Raw genomic sequence first — 19,353 nt, 5'->3', positions numbered from 1 at the left:
ATTCACTCATTACTTATGGGTGATGGTTAGCCAGCGCTGCAATTCCAGGGTTTGAGTGGAATCAAAGAACCACTAACCGACGTCATCAGGGTTATAAGGACCAAAGTCCACAATTTGTGAAAATGGTGTAGTGATGCAAGAATCACTCATTAAATAATAAAATTAAAAACAAAGATACACTAGAATTAGCTTATCTTATTCCCAGTAGAGTTGCCACTGTGGGCAGCAGTTTTGGCCACCCACCTAAGTGTCTTTAGCGAATACGACACTACAAGACTTTTCAACCTAATCGAGAATACACTAACTAGTCATAGAGACTAGCGCGGAGATGGGAGTCGCCATCCAGGTAATTCACTAGGACATTTTTGCTAAAGAGTGATATTTCTCAATTCTATAAGGAAGCTTTACACCACAATTCTATGCTTTGAGTTCTATCCTTTAAACCTAAATAAACTACTTTTATATTAAGGCCTAATTGAGTGATTTTAAATCTAATGTGGCCTAATTAATAATTAAAGCATGGTAAAGCCCACTAGGTCTACAATAATTTTAGGTTAAAGCCCAATATGCCATCTTATTACCTAATAGACTACAGTTTTCATGCTAAGTCCAATTCTAAGGCTTAAATCTATATGTTTAATTTTAATTAGGAATCATACAATAGATATTTGGCATCCATCCAAAATAAAGCAAAAATAAAGTGCGAGAAATTAAATCTAGATATTACAATCTTTCTACAACTAAGAAATTTGAAAAGAGAACACCTAAAACTAAGTGTGATACATAAATATCTTGCAAATACATCAAAAACTTGGGAAATTAAGGCTGGAAAATAAACAGCTGATCAACTTAGAGTATAGAGCCGATCAACAATGTAGAGCCTAATCGGCTCTACACTGAACCAATCGGCTCTAGGGCTTTAGTTGACGTTTCTTTAGCAGTTTTTCCTCGATTCGATGCCCTAGAGCCAATTCCACATGCATAGGAGATAAAAGATCAATTAAAAATGTGCGACACTAAATAAAATCCATAATATTAAGTGAAAATCCTAAGCAAATCAAGCAATCCTTAGTAAAATAATAAAACTGACAATAAGTAAAAATGGCAAATTTCAGGTTTTAGTCATGGAACCCTAAAGCCGATTTTAATTAAAAAAGTTACAAATCTAGCATGCAACCCTATTTATTTGATTAATCAGATCTAAAAGCCAAAAGCAAACATATATTCAATTCCCAACATGTTCATATTCTCATATTCAATTCCCAGCATGTTATAGACATATTAATTCACACGAAATCCTATCCTAATCATTTTAAACACATAAAAAAGCAATAAACAAAAAACCTTAGTCATGTTTCCAAAATCATAAAGGAATACAAAAACTGATTTAATGGAGAAGATGATGTTGATGATGCTGGATGTAGTTCTAAAATCATAAAGCATGCTGGTTATTATTCTACGAGTCTCATGAGACGATGAAGTAGTTGAATCGAAGATGGGTTGAGAATCTAATGTTGCTTGAGATTTGGAAAAGTTATTGTCGTTTTAAAGATATGTAGTTCTTTCTTAGTGACTTCCCAAAAAAGACTCCATGTCCTTTTGAACGTAGGGTTTATTTTAGCTCTTTTTCAGAATAATTGCTAGGTTGCTAATAATCGGTGACCCTGGCCTAAGAGTTAATGATGTATATATAGAGCTAGGGTTAGGAAACATAACGATAATTTTTAGGTTTAAAAATATTTTCTTAATATCAGTCAATAATATCTAATAAAAAATCTTTACCATCTCAATAATTATCGCAAAAGACTTTTTAGAAACTCAGTTTTGGCGATTAATATTCAAAATACACATAAAGCAACCTCGAATCATAAAAAGTTGGCAATCGATACTATGTAGAGCCGGTCAGCTCTACACATAGCCGATTAGCTCTAGGGAGCAAGGAAGTTTGAATACTTTATAATTTAGTCCCTAAACTCACAAAAATCATTATTTCACCCCTCAAACTTAGTTTTTTCTGGCAATTAAATCCAAATTGATTCTAGCAAAGTGATTTTAGCTCAATCATTCTCAACTCTAATCTCATATTCATCCACCCTCGGTCTTTGAAACTTGAGAAAAGCAATAACTTCCATCATAGGGTTTTCCGTAATTTCTTCGATATCTAGATCTAGAAAATGGATGCTGACATTACATTTTAAATTGGAACGGTGTTGTTTAAGACCACAAGGACCTGAGCCATTAAGCTTGCGTGAGGTTAGCCTCTGTGCACGTGAGGTCAAGTGTGACAGCCTAACCTAGAGAAGTGGCCCGATGAGGGTGGGAAATGGATGTCGGGGCAAAGATAGGATGCCTGGACAAGGAGCGGCTTCTAGGATGGCAGGACTCTTAGGTACATGGGTACGTGAATGAATCGAATTGCACATCGAAATAGGGCGAGGAATGGTTGATAACATATATGTAAAAAGTTGGAACTAATCATATGAGGCACTTTTTGGTTGTTTAGCTGTGGAGTTGTAGGAACTCCAAAGTTAAACGTGTTTGGTTCGTGGAATTTTCAGGATGGGTGACCTCCTAGGAAGTTCTCAAACCTGCCAAAGGGACAAAACTATGAGGCCAGTAGGGGGCCAAAGCGGACAATATCTCATTGTGATCTAGTTCCGGGTCGTTACAAATGGTATCGAGGGGACCCTTTAGTAGATCGTGGGCGTGGGTGGGCATGTGACTGACCTGAAGACGGAAGTGGATGCCGGGGCAAAGATAGGATCTGACTAGACGTCGGGGGAAAGATAGGATGCCTGGACAAGGAGCGGCTTCTAGGATGGCAGTACTCTAAGGTACGGAGGTACATGAATTAATCAAATTGCACATCCAAATAGGGCGGGGAATGGTTGATAACATATATGTAAAGAGTTAGAACTAATGACATGAGGTGCATTTTGGTTGTTTGGCTGTGGAGTTATAGGAACTCCAAAGTTAAACGTGCTTGGTTCATTGAATTTTCAGGATGGGTGGCCTCTTGGGAAGTTCTCGAACCCGCCAAAAGGACAAAATCGGGAGACTAGTAGGGGGCTAAAGCGGACAAAATCTAATGTGATCCGATTCCGGGTCGTTACATCAAGGAGCTTAATTATCTATGCAACATCGTTTTACTCTAAACATCACGTTTGGTGCATTCCGGGCCCTAGAACCCTAAGCTCGCGTGAGGTCACCTTCTGCTCGCGCGAGGTCCAAGTACCACATGTACCCAAACAATGGCTTTTTAAGTGAAATCACACCGTGCAACATCTATAGCTTGGAATTATAGTTGAACTAGTGCGAGCTTACCCTGTGCTCAGGCGAGCTCAGTCTCTCTCTTCCAAAAGCCAAGGACTAGCATCCAAACAACATCATGAGCCCCTTCCTGTGCCTTGAGAAAACTAACCTCATGGTGATCCACCCAATACCCATGTGAGGTTAGCCTCTGTGATGATAAAAAAAAACATTTTATTTACTTCTCCTTAAGCATTATTAATCCTTATTTCTAATTCTTTCTCTCTTTTAATTCTATTTTTCTATCACATGTTTAATTCATCATGTTTTTATTATTGCTATTTATTTCATATTAAGTTACTAACCCAAGATGTAGAGTAGATAGTTTCTGAAGATCCGCCCACCGAGGAGGATCAATTTTATCCTTTGTTTTATTACCATGTGATAAATTGTATTAAGGCTATTAGGACCATTTGGATGCATAGTTCCCCTCGATTAATCCTTACTTCCCTTAATCCCTTTCTGATTCTGTTCTCCTCCCTCCTTCTTATATATGGCTCAGGATAACACTTCAAATGTAAATACTGAACAAAATTGGACTTAGTACTTGTCTTGATCACCTCACATGCAAAGATAATAAAATTGAATGCTTATCAAAGTAACCCTTCTGCACCTCGTATGTGCTCACCTCAAATGCTAAGGCTAAAATGAATCTGACACTTAGATTAGGATTAATAAAAATTGCAAATGATATGAACACCTATTGCATGCTTTCATAAACCTTCCTTATCCATACCTAACTTTCCGATTGGTGACTAAAAAGAATATAGGGTAAGGAATAGGCTAAGACAATGTTATTAGGATAGGCAAAGGTTCATTTGCTTTAACAAAGGTTAGGCTTCACCGTCTAAGTGCATAGGGGGATGCTTTCATAAACCTTCCCTATCTGTAGCTAACTTTCTGTAGAATCTCTGATTTTAAGAAGGGGAAAACTTAGGCTTTTCGCGATGGGTACAAAGTCGTCATCCTCATTCAAAACCTGTCCCGATCTCATTGGGTGGCGACTCCTTTTCCAATTAGTCTAAAAGACATTCGTAATCCCTTAGAGTCTCAACCGAACGACCTATTTCAAAATAGGCTTAGTACGAAGAGTGGACCCTGGACTACCAGTGATCTTGGTCGCCCATAAGGAGATGAATAGATTTATTAAATATGCTTTATGATTAGTATTGTCAAATATAATTAATTTAGGCTTTTATTAGTTTAATAAAAATTTTAATGAAAAATAATAAATATAATAGCATAGAGATGAAATTTGTAAAAAAAATATGACACTAAATGATTATAAAAAATAATAAAATTCTACTTTAATACATGATGAATTAATGTCAATAATATTTACATGCTCCACTACTTGTAAGTTCAACATACAAAATCTTCACGAAATTTTTGTCATGTACGACATCCAAATAATCTATATTCGTGGAGATTATATTAATTACTTAGATCTCCTTTTTATTAGATCAGTAAAAACCAATTAGTTAAACAACTAAATGATAAGAACCCATCTAGCACAAGGAATTCTACTCTAACAAAAAATACTAATGATGCAAATCCCACTAGCTCAAGGAATCTTAATCCAATAAGAAATCCTAATTTAACTAGGAATCCTAATCCAACATGAAGTCCTGATGATATTACGAGTTCAAGCGACAAAAAAAATCCTAATTCCAGTAGAAATCCTAATCTCGTTAGGAAACCTAGTCCGATTCAAAGTCAAAGTGAGATTAAGCTTGATCAAGACAATGGGCCTCAAGTTTATTCTATCAACTTAATTCAATATATGGAGGTATGATTAAGTCGAGATGGGCCCAAAATAAACAAGTCAAGCTATTTATATTCCAATACTCAAAGATTGACAGTTTATTACATGTTACTTAAGCCCAAAAGTTATGTTTAGTTTATGGACTAGGGTTGGACGAATTTAGGAGGTTATTTGTCTTTTAATTAAGTCAAATTCCTTTCTAAATCGGATAAGGATAGGACACACATGTATTTTCATTTTATTAGGACTTTGTTTTACTCATTTTTTTTTTGTTAGAAAGGTTATCTTTATTCTAATTGAGTTATAATTCCTTATTAGTTTGGAATTAGGGTTTTCTAAGGCCTATATAAGTCTAGAACGAGTATTCTATGTTATTAGGTTGTTGGATATCAATATTTTGAGATTATTCTCTTCTTTTGTTCTTTATGAACTCAGTGAATTCATCAAATGAACGCTTGGTATTTTACAAACTTAGTTTTATTTAAACTTATGTTTATGTTAAACAATCTTTAATTCTTTATCATTAAGGTTCTTAAGTACAAGTTATTTAAAGGTTTTTTTGGAAAGTAGAATTTTTTTGCTTGATTAGGTAAATGATCTTTGGCAAATGCATCAACATTGAATACAGGTTTGGCACAAGTTAACCACGTTTGTATCACTTTTATCCTAATTGAGATATAATTCCTTATTAGTTTAGAATTAAGGTTTTCTAAGCCTAAATAAGCATAGAACAAATTTTCTATGTTATTAGGTTGTTGAATATTAATATTTTGAGATTATTCTCTTCTTTTATTCTTTATGAACTTAGTGAAGGCTTGATATTTTACAAACTTAATTTAATCTAAACTTATATTTAGGTTAAATAACATTTAATGCTTTATAATTAAAGTTCTTAAGTACAGATTATTTGGGAGTTAAAGTTTCTTTACTTGATTAAGTGAACGATCTTTGACAAATGCATAAACATTGAATACATGTTTAGCACAAGTTAGAATAACAAAGTTAGAATGACAAAGGCATATATTACTTTATTTTCTAAATGACAATGAGTTAAACAATTAATTCACGTGTAATCTATGTGATTAAAAAATTAGTTTTTTAAAATACACCTCTTCATTCTCATCAAAATGTACTAGTGATTATCAAAAAATATATATAATATCTTTCAATTTATAGATACCAAACATAAAAATACAAGATAAAAATAATAAATTTATTTCATTTAGCCGGTTAGACAATGATGTATTATCTTAAAAATTAAATGATATCTATTCGATATATATAAATATATATATATATATATATATATATATATATATATATATATATATATATATACTTTTTAGTATTTTTTCCTAATAAAATTTAAAATAATAAAAAATATTATATAAATAGATAATACACTATAAATATATATATATATATATATATATTAAAAGTCAGAATACTAAAATTTTAAAAAGAAATTATTTTCTTAAAAAAAATGTGTATTATATTATTGTTGTGATATTGTTGTGCTCTCAAAATGGAGGATATCAAGAGATCATCTTTCTATTTTAAGAGGGTTAACAGAAGAAACCTGTAGATTCTTCAAGAGAGCGACATCAACAGAAACACATACATGTATTCTCTATATACAGATATGTTGGACAAGGCAAGACATTAGAGAAATACCAAAATAACTGGCACTGATATTTACACAGTATATATATATATATATGTAGTAGTAGTGTCATTATTGTTGTCAATCATACAATATCAGGTAGCAACATGCATTTTTCAAACAATTTACAGCATCTAGTTCAAGTAGGACTTTCCTTCCTTATTCTTAAATTACTTCAACCCCAACATTCTCTTCTTTAATTCCCCTCCGTACATTCAGAAGAAGCTCAAATTTGGCATAATCTTCAATTACCTGCATAAATATAATAAGCTCAGCAGATAAACCCTCCAAATTAGCAACATTAGAAGAAAAGAACAATCCCAAGAAAAAGTAAGATTTGGAAACTAATAAATGCCAACCTTGGCCTTAGCTAGAATGATCTCTAAGAGTTCATATGGGGACAGTGAATTGGATTTCTGATGGATGGACTTAACAGCATGATTTGCAGCGTCTTGGACCTCAGGGTCGTTTGCTGGCACTGCTCGCTACCCAGGCATTTGGGCATCTGATTGCAGAAAGTGCCCAATCAATCACTAACTACTTTTCTTTTCAAATATTTGACAACAGAAAGGATCCTAATTGCTATATTTGAAGTCAAATTACAAATAGGTCTAGGTGTCACAAGACGTTTAGACAATGTTTTTGGAGGATCAATAAGGAATGGACTAATCTTCATAAGCCCCATTTGCTGATGTACCAACTAACTACAAAACTGTTATCATTGACCTTTATAAACACCAAAGTGCAAAAGGGACCGGAGCAAAAAGGAGACCAACCAATTCTTTACCATGGTGCTCTAACCTGCACTCCTCTCTTAAACTTCTTGTTGGTTGTTTAATATCCATCATTCCCAATCTTAATATCATAGTAAAGCTAAAGGCATCTATCTTTTGTGCCTACTCCTAATAGTGTCCCACATCTATTATTTACATGACAATTGGAGGAACCATTACCAAAACCAAGACCCAAGAAAACATGGGTTACAATAGTGTCAGCCCTCTGAACACCACAAAATGGCACTATGGAATAGTGCTCAAGGTTTTACCTCCCATATAGTAGTAATAGAATTCGGGGAAGCCACCCCTATTCATATGTCACAGATTGTCAAACAGCATAACCAGCATAGTTGTCAAATGTGCAAGGTGCATTGAGGTGAATGGTGAACCTACGGCCTAGGCACAAAGAACAAGCACAGGCCTAAGGGTAAGAGATGTGAGGCATACTAACACTTCAACAACACTAAATTATAACTGAATATAAAATATACTAAAGTTCATAATGGAACAGCAAAAGAACAATTCTATAAAGAAAGTAACTACTAAGACTAGTTCAGCATGTACGAGTGTGCACATAATCACGTTCTACTATCAAGCTATTTGTAGAGAAACTAACTTAATCCTCATCATCAAATAAAAGGTTGTCCTCTTCTCCCCATTCATAATAAGGAATTCCATCACTATTTTTTTCCTCGCCATCCACCTCTTCCAAGTTAGTTCAAAGTGGAGTAACCACATACCTAGATTCCTAGAAGCACTTGTAGTTGCCAAGGCTCTTGCCTGTTAAGAAGTGCTACCATAATTGAGCTTTTCGTTTCTTATTTTTCTTTCCTTCTGAAAGCATTTCCTCAAAGTTTCTTAACTCCCTTGGATTCTAGTTGATGGCCGCATGATGCTTTATTAAGATATTCACAAGTCTATTTTAATGAGCACACCAGGTCTCAGTAAACATTAAGTGAAGATGGGTCTCCATCATAAGAACCTAACCAAGTTTTTTATTCAAATAAAAGATAATAAAGAGAAACTCATTTAGTATCGAAATACGATAAAATTAAAACAATCATAACTCAAAGAAATTTAAATCATCCACAAGCAGTGAGTCAACATCAATTCCAAATTAATATACTAAGACTACCCCATTACCTAATCCACCACCAAGGTCTGAGGTAGTACTGGCTTCAGCATATTTGAATTCCTTCAACTGTTTGAAGTTCATCCATGGCTTCACCCAGACTTTAACTTCATACAACTTCTTATGACCAGCCTCAATTGCTTCTAGAGTAAGATAGTATAGCTTACCAGCAACCACTTGTTCTTTGGACTTAAGCACCCTCACGAACTCAAGAACATCATTCTGTAGTAATTCAGCATCATTATACGCATCAAGACGTTGCAGACAAATTTCAAACTGACCACAAATCAATAATTCTAGACCACGACGAAAACAACAACCTATGGATCTGCCATTGTTTTTTTTTTTTTTATTCTGTCAATAATGAAATGCAACCCAGAATTTACCAGCAAAACAGGTGCCAAGGAAACAAATAAAGCAAAACAAAGTTGAATTCATACGATTATAGCAAAGAATAAATGAGTAATTGAAATTAGGCAACTAAGAGATATGAACAATGCAAGGTATTGCAGACAATTAATTTCTGAATTATTGAGTCAAATAGCAATTTAAGTGATGTCCTAATTAAGATTCGTCGAAAAGAAAATTCACTGAAACAGAGAAACAGCTAAACTCCCTTAAATAATTACATATATCAACAAACCCATATCACCACAATAAATATTACCACTTAATAAAGCAAATGAAAGAGCAAGACTTGAATAAGAAAACCGAAAAGAATGGAAATCAAAGAAAAAGGGACCTGCTTCTTGTTGTGCTCTTGGACAGCGAATCTCGCAAGGTTTTCAATTTCACCGGTGTTTTCAAAGCCCTTGGAGTCGTGAGAACCTCCCGGAAGCCTAATTCCTAACAAATTCAATTCTCTGCTTTCGACCAAATCAGAATTATTTCCCCAACTTACAACCATAATACTTAATAATATTACATAAAACCTATTATTCACCACCATTTTTTATTAAAGAAGACGAAGCTCAATTTTGTAAGATCTTAAAAGCTCTCTGTTCGGTTTAAAATTCTGGATTGCTTTGAAAGTTGTCTGGATTATATTTGTTGCCCGATCGGTTGGATTTTGAATGTTAGTTGAGTATTCTTCAAGGCTAATACATATTTAAGCACTTATTCTTTTCTATCATTTAGCATCTTAAACTTTATTGTTAACCAGTTAAATCCTTAATTTGACGTTTTTTAGCAATGAAATACTTATTACAACTAAAATGTAAGGTATACAAAACAAATAGCTTCTTATGTCTTCAAAATATCATAAGATATTCATTTGATCCGTATAAATTTTTTTATTATCATGTATTTTCTTATAAATAAATAGTTTCTCTTATTATGGGCGGCGATTTCAGGCGCGTGCATAAGTGTTTTTACCGACTACGGCACTATAAGACTTTTCAATCTAATTGGAAATATGCTAACTAGTCATATAGACTAGCGCAGAGATGGAGTCGCCAACCGAGTAATTCTCTGTAACACTTTTACTAATTTGAGTGGCTACTAGATTCCATAAGAAAGCTTCGCCACATTTAGAGATGGATCTAAAAACCAACATTTTTATTTGTGTATCTTATTCTTTAATTTTATTATTTAACATGTTATTTTCTATAGATAAAACAGTTCATATTTATAAGCATTCATTACAGCATGTGAAGTCCTATTCAGTCTAACCCAATTAAAAATTATACTTAAATTTCAGCCTTTGAGCCTAAATGGACTATTTTTATGCCGAGACCAATTAAGTGATCTTAAATCTAATGTGACCAAATTGATTCATTAAAAGGATGGCCAAGCCCACTAGGTTTATAATAATTTTATTTTGAGCTCAATTACCATAATTAAGTGATCTTAAATCTAATGTGGCTTAATTAATTCATTTAAAATATGGCAAAGCCCACTAGGTCTATATTAATTTTTGATTTAGCCCAATTACTATATGATTAACTTAATAAGCTACAATTTTCATGTTGGGTCCAATTTTTAATCCAAAGCTTATATGTCCAATATTAATTAGGTAATCACATCTTAGCTATTTGGCATATATCAGGCACAAAATAAAAATAAAGTGCAGAAAAATTAAATCTAACTATTATAATCTTGCTTACAACTGAAAAATAAAAGAAACACCTAAATTAAATATTAAGTGCAACATATAAAATCACTAAAAAGACATTAAAACTCAAAATTCAAGCCAAAATAGTGCACAGCCGATAGGCTCTAGGGGCTTTGGATGGCTATCTAAAAAGATACATTAGAACTCCAACGGCTCCAGCCACGTGGCACTGATAGGGTGGCTGCTGTCTTAATGGTTACTGACATCGCAGTAATTATAAGAATTGCACTCATCCCACAATAGCACGCTTGCGCTTGCCTTGACAGCGCCCAAAAGTGCCCTGCGTTTCTCATGGCGCTATCGTTTGGCAGAATTTGTTTCAACACATAAAGTAAGGTTCCCTCGCACTTCTTGGAGCTTTGACACTTTGACTGTCAAGTGTCATAAGATGATTGGACTGCTATCAAGTGGACTTTTCAATGTCTTATAAATTTTTCACCGTATGAAAAGTGCCCTCACACCTTTGGAGCGCCCATGTGTCTTTGAGGTAAGTTTACAAGATTTGCTTTAAGGCTAAAGAATGTTTGTGATAGTCTTGGTTCCTTTGATGCTCTGTCACATAGACACTCAGTCATGGTGTTAGTGATGATTAATTTGGTTGTTAAAATCAAAATAGAGATCAATTGCACCTTAGGTCAACAGTTTACTTTGAAAAGGTTTTTGGAAAGCCTACCATCGTTCTATAAAAAAGGGTTTTCTAAAATGAGTTCTTACTTAATGCCTCTAAAGTTTGCTAATCATTGCTAATTATGGCTCTAATAATTACTAACAATAGCTAACCTTAAACCTAGAGCATAGCTTTCTATTTATAACATTAGGATTTAGGAAACCATAGGAAATCAAATAATATCAATAATTAAAATAATAATTCTTTTAGATTTATTGGATGTTTAGTTCGATAATTATCAAATAAAATCTTTTTAAATTCAAATAACTATTGATAAGAACTTTTATAAGACACTTTTGGCATTTTAAATAAATGCATAAAGTGACATCGAGGGCCAAAATATAGGTCAATTGGGACTGCATAGAGCTAATATGCTTTATGCTGAGCCAATTGGTTTGTGTACAAAAAATTTGTACGTAGAGCTGATTGGCTCAGGGGCTGAAAAGTTTTGAAATATTTCTTATGATTTAGTTCTTATTATGGTGGCGGTTTCGAGCTCTCACCCAAGTGTCTCTAGCGACTACAATATTGTAAGGTTTTCCAACCTAATTGAGAACACGCTAACTAGTCATATAGTCTAGTGTCCAGTTAGAGTTGCCACCCGGGTAATTCTCTAGGACACTTTTACTAATTTGAGTGGTGTACTAGATTCTATAAGAAAGTTTCGCCCCATCTAGAGACGGATCCGGAGCCAACTTCCTTATTTGTGTATCTTAGTCTTTAATTTTATTATTTAACATGCAATTCCTTATAAATACGATAGTTTATAATTACAAGCATCCATTATAGTATGTGAGGTCCTCTTAAGTCTAGCCCATTTTATTAAACCCAATCTAGGTTTTATATATTTTGCTAATTAATTATGTACATGGATTTTCCTAGTCTAGCCTAATTATAAATTATGCTTTGATTCTAGCCTTTAAGCTTAGATAGACTATATTTTATGCAAAGACCCAATTATGTGATTTTAAATCTAATATGACCCAATTAATTAGTTAGAGCATGACAAAGCCCACTAGGTCTATATTGATTTTAGATTTAGCCCAATTACCATCTGATTAACCTAATGGACTACAATTTTCATGTTGGGTCAATTTTTTTACACAAGGTCTACATATCCAAATTTTAATTAGGAAATCATATTATAGTTATTTGGCATATATCAAGCATATAGCAAAAAAAAAAATATAAAAAATTAAATCTAACTATTACAATCTTTCTTACAACTGTAGAACGAAAGAAAACCCCTAAAAACTAACTATATTATATAAAATCACTGAAAATACATTAAAAACTCAAAAAATTAGGCCAAAAATGTGCACAGCCGATTGGTCTAGGGCATAGAGCCGATCGGCTCAATGCAGAACCGATCGGCTTTAAGGGCTTGGATGGTTGTTATGCGAATTTCTTTAATTTTTCACGCCTAGTAGCCGATATTTACATGCACAAAGTATAGAAAATTCAATTAGAACATATAAAATTGAATAAAAATATAAAAAATGGAATCAAACAATCAAAGCCCTAAGAACATACAAACCCCATAAATTAAGACTGACATAAAGTAAAATAACACTTTAAAGGAGATTTCCAATTTTAATCATACAATCCTAGAAATCTAATTCAAATAAACATAAACAAATTAATTTTGTTTCCCTAATCATTAGAGTAAAATTCCAACCAAACCACATTATCATATTCAAAACCCTACATGTTCTTATTATCATATTCAAAACACAATGAATCATCATATGTTAATTCATAAGAAAAACCTTTTCTGACCATATAGATCATATAAAATAACAATAACACATCTGAAACATGTTTCTAGATTTATAAATACATAGAAAATAACCAATAAGGTAAAAGGTACTGATGACTTGGATGTAGGGGAACCCTCAAGTTATCACTAATGGTTGTTTTCTGCGAGTCTCAAGAGATAAGGAGGCAGTTGTGTCGAAGATAGGTTGAGAATCCAGTGTGACTTGAAATTTCAAAAAAAGTTACCTTCATTCTAAAAAAAAGATCTCATAATCTAGCGTTCTTTCTTAGTGACTTCTAAATAAACTCTTTATAGAGTTTTCTCTCAAAAGACTCTGTCTTTGACAAAAAATTCTAACGATGAATAAGAATTGCTAATTAATTAGAGTTATTAACCAATGAATGTTGCTAACCCTAGAGATAGGGCATATAGTTCTATTTATAAAGCTAGGGTTTGGAAACCCTAAAAAGTAGAATGATAAATGTTAGTTGTTTCAAAGATTCTCTTTATTGGTCAATAATATCTAATAAATATCTTTGAAAAGTCTCAATCATTATCACAAAAACTTTATAGAAACTTATTTATATATTCTTGGACATTTTAATGTCAAAAATACGCATAAAACAGTGTCGAATCGTGAAAAATAGCCAATTGGCATTGTATAGAGCCGATTGGTTTTGAGGGTTAAAAAGTTTGGGAGATTATGGCAATTTGGTTCTTGAGCTTGCTGAAATGACTATTTTACCCTCAAAGTTAATTTTTTCTGACAATTAAATCCAAATTGATTATGGATTAGTGATTTTAATTTAATTATTCTCAATCCTAAGTTGGATTCGTCTGTCCTTAGTCTCCCCAAACTTGAGAAAGACAGTAAATTTCATCATAAGATTTTTCATAATTCCCTCAATATCTAGATTCGAAAAAATAGGTGCTGACACGTATACTTTCAAAAATTGCATTTTCACCTCTCAAACTGAGTTTTTTCTGTCAATTGATTCCAAATTGATTTCAAATATATAACTTTGATTGAATTACTCACAACCCTAATTAGAATTCAATATTCCTCAACCCTTCAAGACTCAAGAGAGGCAGTAACTTTCACCATTGATTTTTTTATAATTCTCCTGATATCTAATCTAGAAAATGGGTGTTGACAGTTGTCCCTATTGTCGAGATTTATGGGCGTAGTTCCTAAATCAACGGGTGTGGTCCCTAAATCATCAGGCATGGCTCCCATATCAGACGGGCGTGGTTCCTAAATCAGTGGACGTGGTTCCCAAATCATCGGACATGGTTCCTAAAATTAGACGGGCGTGGTTCCCAAATCATTGGGCATGGCTCCCAAAGTCAACAATCGTGATTCCCAAATTGAGCATGTGTAGTCCTTCAATCAAAATGGGTGAAGTCTTCAATTAAAGCAAGCGAAGTCCTTAATATAAGTAGGCAAAGTCCTCAATCTAAGCAGGCACAATCCTCAACCTCAGCAAGTGAAGTCCTCAGCCTAAGCAGGCGAAGTCTTCAACCTAACCAAGCAAAGTCCTCAACCCAAGCGAGTGTGGCCCCCACATCAAATCAGTAATTGAAGTTTGAGCTTACGAGGTTTTGCTTTTACAGCTCATATATCCTTTTGCTATATCCTTGATGTCTATGATTTGTCTTAATTTATTTAACGTATTGCATGTTCATAAGTTTCAATAAACCGAGGGCAGCTGTTAGCACCCCTTTTCTAGATCTAGATATTAAGGAAAAAATGAAAAAACTTTATAATCAAATTTATTGCCTCGTCTGGTGTCGGGAGGTAAAGGACAGGCGATCCCGAGGATGGGGTCAAGGTTAATCCATATGAAATTACCTTTTTAAAATCAATTTGGACCTAATTGTTAAGAAAAATTAAGTTTAAGGGTCAAAATGGCAGTTTTTACAAGTCTAAGAACCTAATTGCAATTTTTAAAACTTCCCCTATATAGAGCCAATTGGCTCTACATAGAACTGATTGGGTTTTTTTTACAGTATGATGTGGTTTTCTTCTACAATTTTATGTCTTTTTTTTGAACGATAATCATTATTTTTATCAATAATTATTTAAATTTTAAAAATAAAATTCGATGTTTATCGATATAATCCTAAAATCTATCACCTCTCTTAGGGTTTCCCTTGAAACCTTACCTCTATAAATAGAAAGAGGTAGTAAGGGTTAGGGTTAACAATGAAGAGCTAAGTTTTGGCAATAAATGATATCGATACTTGAAAAATATTGAGAAAGAAAATATATAAGAGAAAATAAAAAAAAATTGTCATTCTTGTTTAAAAATAGAAGATTCAAGCCACTAAGAAAGAACGCTTTTAGGAAACAAGCCACTGAAGAAAGAATCATTTTTGAAAATCCATTTCTAAATCAATAGAAGATTTCTCTACAGAAAGCGGGGGGTAGCGCTTTCCATGACTTTAGGCATGTAATAACCCCAAACCATATCACATGAGATATTATTCTCTTTGTCCCCCACTAGCCTCACGATTTTGTCCTTTTGACGGGTTCGAGAACTTCCGAGGAGATCACCCATCCTGGATTTTCCGAACCAAGCACGTTTAACTTTGGAGTTCCTACAACACCACGGCCAAACAACCAAAAGGCGCCTCATATGATTAGTTCTAACTCTTGACATATATGTTATCAACCATTCCTCGCTCCATTTCGATGTGCAATTGGATTCATTCATTGTACCTTTGTACTTTAGAGTGCTGCCATCCTAAAAGCCTGCCAAAAGCAGCTCCTTGTCCAAGCATCCTATCCTTGCCCCAGTGTCCACTTCCTGCCCTCGTCGGATCGCTTCTCTAGGCCAGGCTGTCACATGCCCACCAGCTTCTGCTTGGTTCGTCCTCGAATACACAGTTATTAAAGGAGTCCTACTCTGATACCATTTTTAACGATCCAGAACCAGATCACATTAGATATTGTCCACTTTGGCCCACCACTGGCCTCACGGTTTTATCCCTTTAGTGGGTTTGAGAACTTCCCAGGAGGTCACCCATCCTAGAATTTTTCCGAACCAACTTTGGAATTCTTACAACTCCACGGCCAAAAAACCAAAAGGCACCTCATGTGATTAGTTTCAACTCTTTACAAATATGTTGTCAACCATTCCCTGCCCCATTTCGATGTGCAATTCAATTCATTCATGTACCCCCATACCTTAGAGTGTTGCCATCGTAGAAGCCTACCAGAAGCTGCTCCTTGTCCAAGCATCTTATCCTTACCTCGGCGTCCACTTTTCGCCTTCGTCGAACCACTTCTCTAGGCTAGGTTGTCTCTAAGGGGTTAGTACAAGTATAAATACCCCTCTTAAAGACTCAAGAACCAATTGTGTGAATTAGATATACCAAAACTCTTGCAAATTCATTTCTCAACGTTTTGCACTCATTTTCTTTTTTTTTTTTTTGTAAAGTGTATAAAGTTGAAACCTTTGTCCAACTAGAACTCAAAAAGGGTTATTGTGTGAGCCTAGGTATTAAAAACACAAGAAATTTGGTGGTTGAGTAACCAGTAATACTCAAGGGTTAAGGGACTTAGTGAGAGTTTGATACACTAAGGGAAGACGTTTACTGTGAGCCTTGAAAACACCAAGTTGTGGGTGAACTTGTAAAATCCAAGGTTGTAATCTAAGTGATTATAATGAAATACTCAAGTGTGATCTTAAGGAGTGGACGTGGGGAGGTTTGTTCCAAACCACTATAAACCCTTTGTATTGACTTCTTTAACCCTTAATCTCCTTACCTTTTTCCTTAATCTCTTGTATTCTTGCCTAAAATCTCTTACTTCTACAATTTGAGGTCACCAATTCAACCTCCCTTCTTGCTTCCAAGGGATAACAAGTGGTATCAGAGCCACTTCACTCTTATCAAGCTTAACTACGAGTGCAAAGATCATGGCAACCAACGAAGGAGCTTAACACCTCAAGTTATTCTTCGGCGTATCCGATTATGCTTTTTAGAAATTTAGTATGGAAATTTATTTGAATTCCTATGGCATTGAAGTGTGGGATTATATGATGAAGGAATGGATTTCTCCTACTGAAATAAAGAATGGGGAAGAAAGAGTTCTTCCTAGAGAAGAGTGGGTTGATGCCCACAAGAAGCACACCCATAAGCACAAGCAAGCAATGGCTATACTTGTGAGTTGTCTCTCTAGAGAAGAGTGTGGGAGAGTGCAACATTGCACCACAACTCATCAAATTTGGACTACCTTGGAGAACTACCATGAAGGCAGAAAATAAGTGAAATAAAGAAAAATCCAAATGTACGTCACCGAGTACGAGATGTTCAAGATGAAGCCTAATGAGTCTGTTACCGACATGAACAATAGACTTCCCAACATCATCAACAATATTAGAAAGCTTGGAAAGCACTATGAGCTAGTGAACATCAACGACAATATCCTTAGAGGCCTTCCTTTAGATAAGTATGGTTCTAGAGTTGCTAGTATTGAAGAAGCAAATGAAGACTTAGGGAAAGTTCCTGCGGATGTTCTTATAAGTAAGCTTCTAACTCATGAGATGTCCCCTGATAGGCATCATATTATACATATTTACATGCCCAATTGTTTACATTCTTGTGCATAATTATCTCGTTTTATGCTAGAATCACTTGTCTTTTGGTTCCTTTCACGTTTCAGGTCATTATCGAAGGACATTGTCAATAATCGAGGGAAATACATGCAATTATGGACCAAAATCCATCAAATTGAGCAAGGACTAGCATTATGACCACGCCGATTCCGAATATCAATGAGGCCCCAAGAATGCCATTTTGGCACGGTTTCCGTAGCCACCACGGCTCGTGGTGGCTCAGCACCGGCTATGGCATGGCCTGGAAGAGGTCAATAAAACTGAATGCATAGGTTCAGCACGGCCTGGACTCCGTCCGTGCTGATTAGCACAGGCTTAACCACGGCCGTGCTGAAGGGACTATATAGGCAAAAACGATTTGGTGAATTAGGGTTCGATTTTTTGACTTGATTTCTATTATACGAACTTAAATCATTTGTTTCCATACCTCAATTGTCAACTTTGGGAGATCAATTTCATCAATTAAAGGAAGGATTACACTTGTTTCAACATCAATTTGAAGGTCAAGGCAAGATTTGGGAGCATTCAATAGGCAAATTAGGGTTTGCTATTCTGAATTGGAAAATTAGGGTTTTCTCATCCAACTTATTGAAGAAGGGTGTACATGCCTTTAATTCACTTTTCTGATTTTATTCCTTATTTTGTGATGCATATTAGTATGAGTAGCTAAATTGTTGAACCCAATTGGGTTCCTATGTTGTTTGATTGATCTTAATGTTATGAGATTTTGATTATCAATTCTTGATTCTTCTTGCTTTTATTATTAATGAGAAGTCACTTTATTCATGAGACGTTGTGAATTGTGGAATTTAGATTGCTTTATGTAATTGAGAGATTCATTTAGTAATCAGAAAATTGAATAGCAAGAACTGGTTAATAATCACTTAGAGATAAGGGTAATTGACTAGCCATATTAAGAATTAACAAACTTAATAGAGGCGGGTTAAACCTTAATGCTAATCGAATAATCGATCGTTAACGAGAGATTCTAACTTTAGGTTATTAGGTTTAGGAATTTGGTTATCTCGAGAGGGAATAAAATTCAGTTAAGATTTCATCCATGGATAATTGCAATTAATAATCAATTTAATCTCTATCTTCACAAAATTCCAATTAACTTAGGTCCCTAGGGTTTGCTTTTCCTTTGAGAGTTTTCCTAAATCCTTTTAGATAATTTGACATTTAATTACTTGTTTGTTCATAATTAGTCATAGAACAAGACTTGATTGATTTCTTTAGGTTATATAACATAAGACGCTACAGTAGGTCTAGGTTCACCCTTTCCCGAGAATACGACCTTAAACTCACCATTTGTGCTAGTCTGCATTGATAGGTTCACTGCCTTAGATTGTATTTTCAAGAAATATTTGGATGGTTTCTCCAACCTGTGTTATCTGTGTTGGAATAAGGGTCATTCATAGGATGCATGGATTGGTAAGAATCCATCAAATTTATTTGGTCATACATATTTCCTTTGTAATTATCAAAAGATGGAGAAATATTAGAACCATGACCATAAATACCACAAATACTACATACCTCATTAT

General features: G+C 34.4%; 1 pseudogene; it reads right to left on the bottom strand.

The window, feature by feature from the left end:
* Positions 1-6,736: 6,736 nt before the first annotated feature.
* Positions 6,737-9,745, bottom strand: LOC8277878 (annotated as a pseudogene).
* Between the last annotated feature and the right edge of the window lie 9,608 nt (positions 9,746-19,353).

The sequence above is a fragment of the Ricinus communis genome, chromosome 10, assembly GCF_019578655.1.
Source record: "Ricinus communis isolate WT05 ecotype wild-type chromosome 10, ASM1957865v1, whole genome shotgun sequence".
NCBI classification, from domain to species: Eukaryota; Viridiplantae; Streptophyta; class Magnoliopsida; order Malpighiales; family Euphorbiaceae; genus Ricinus; species Ricinus communis.
This window is presented reverse-complemented; position numbering and strand designations above follow the sequence as displayed.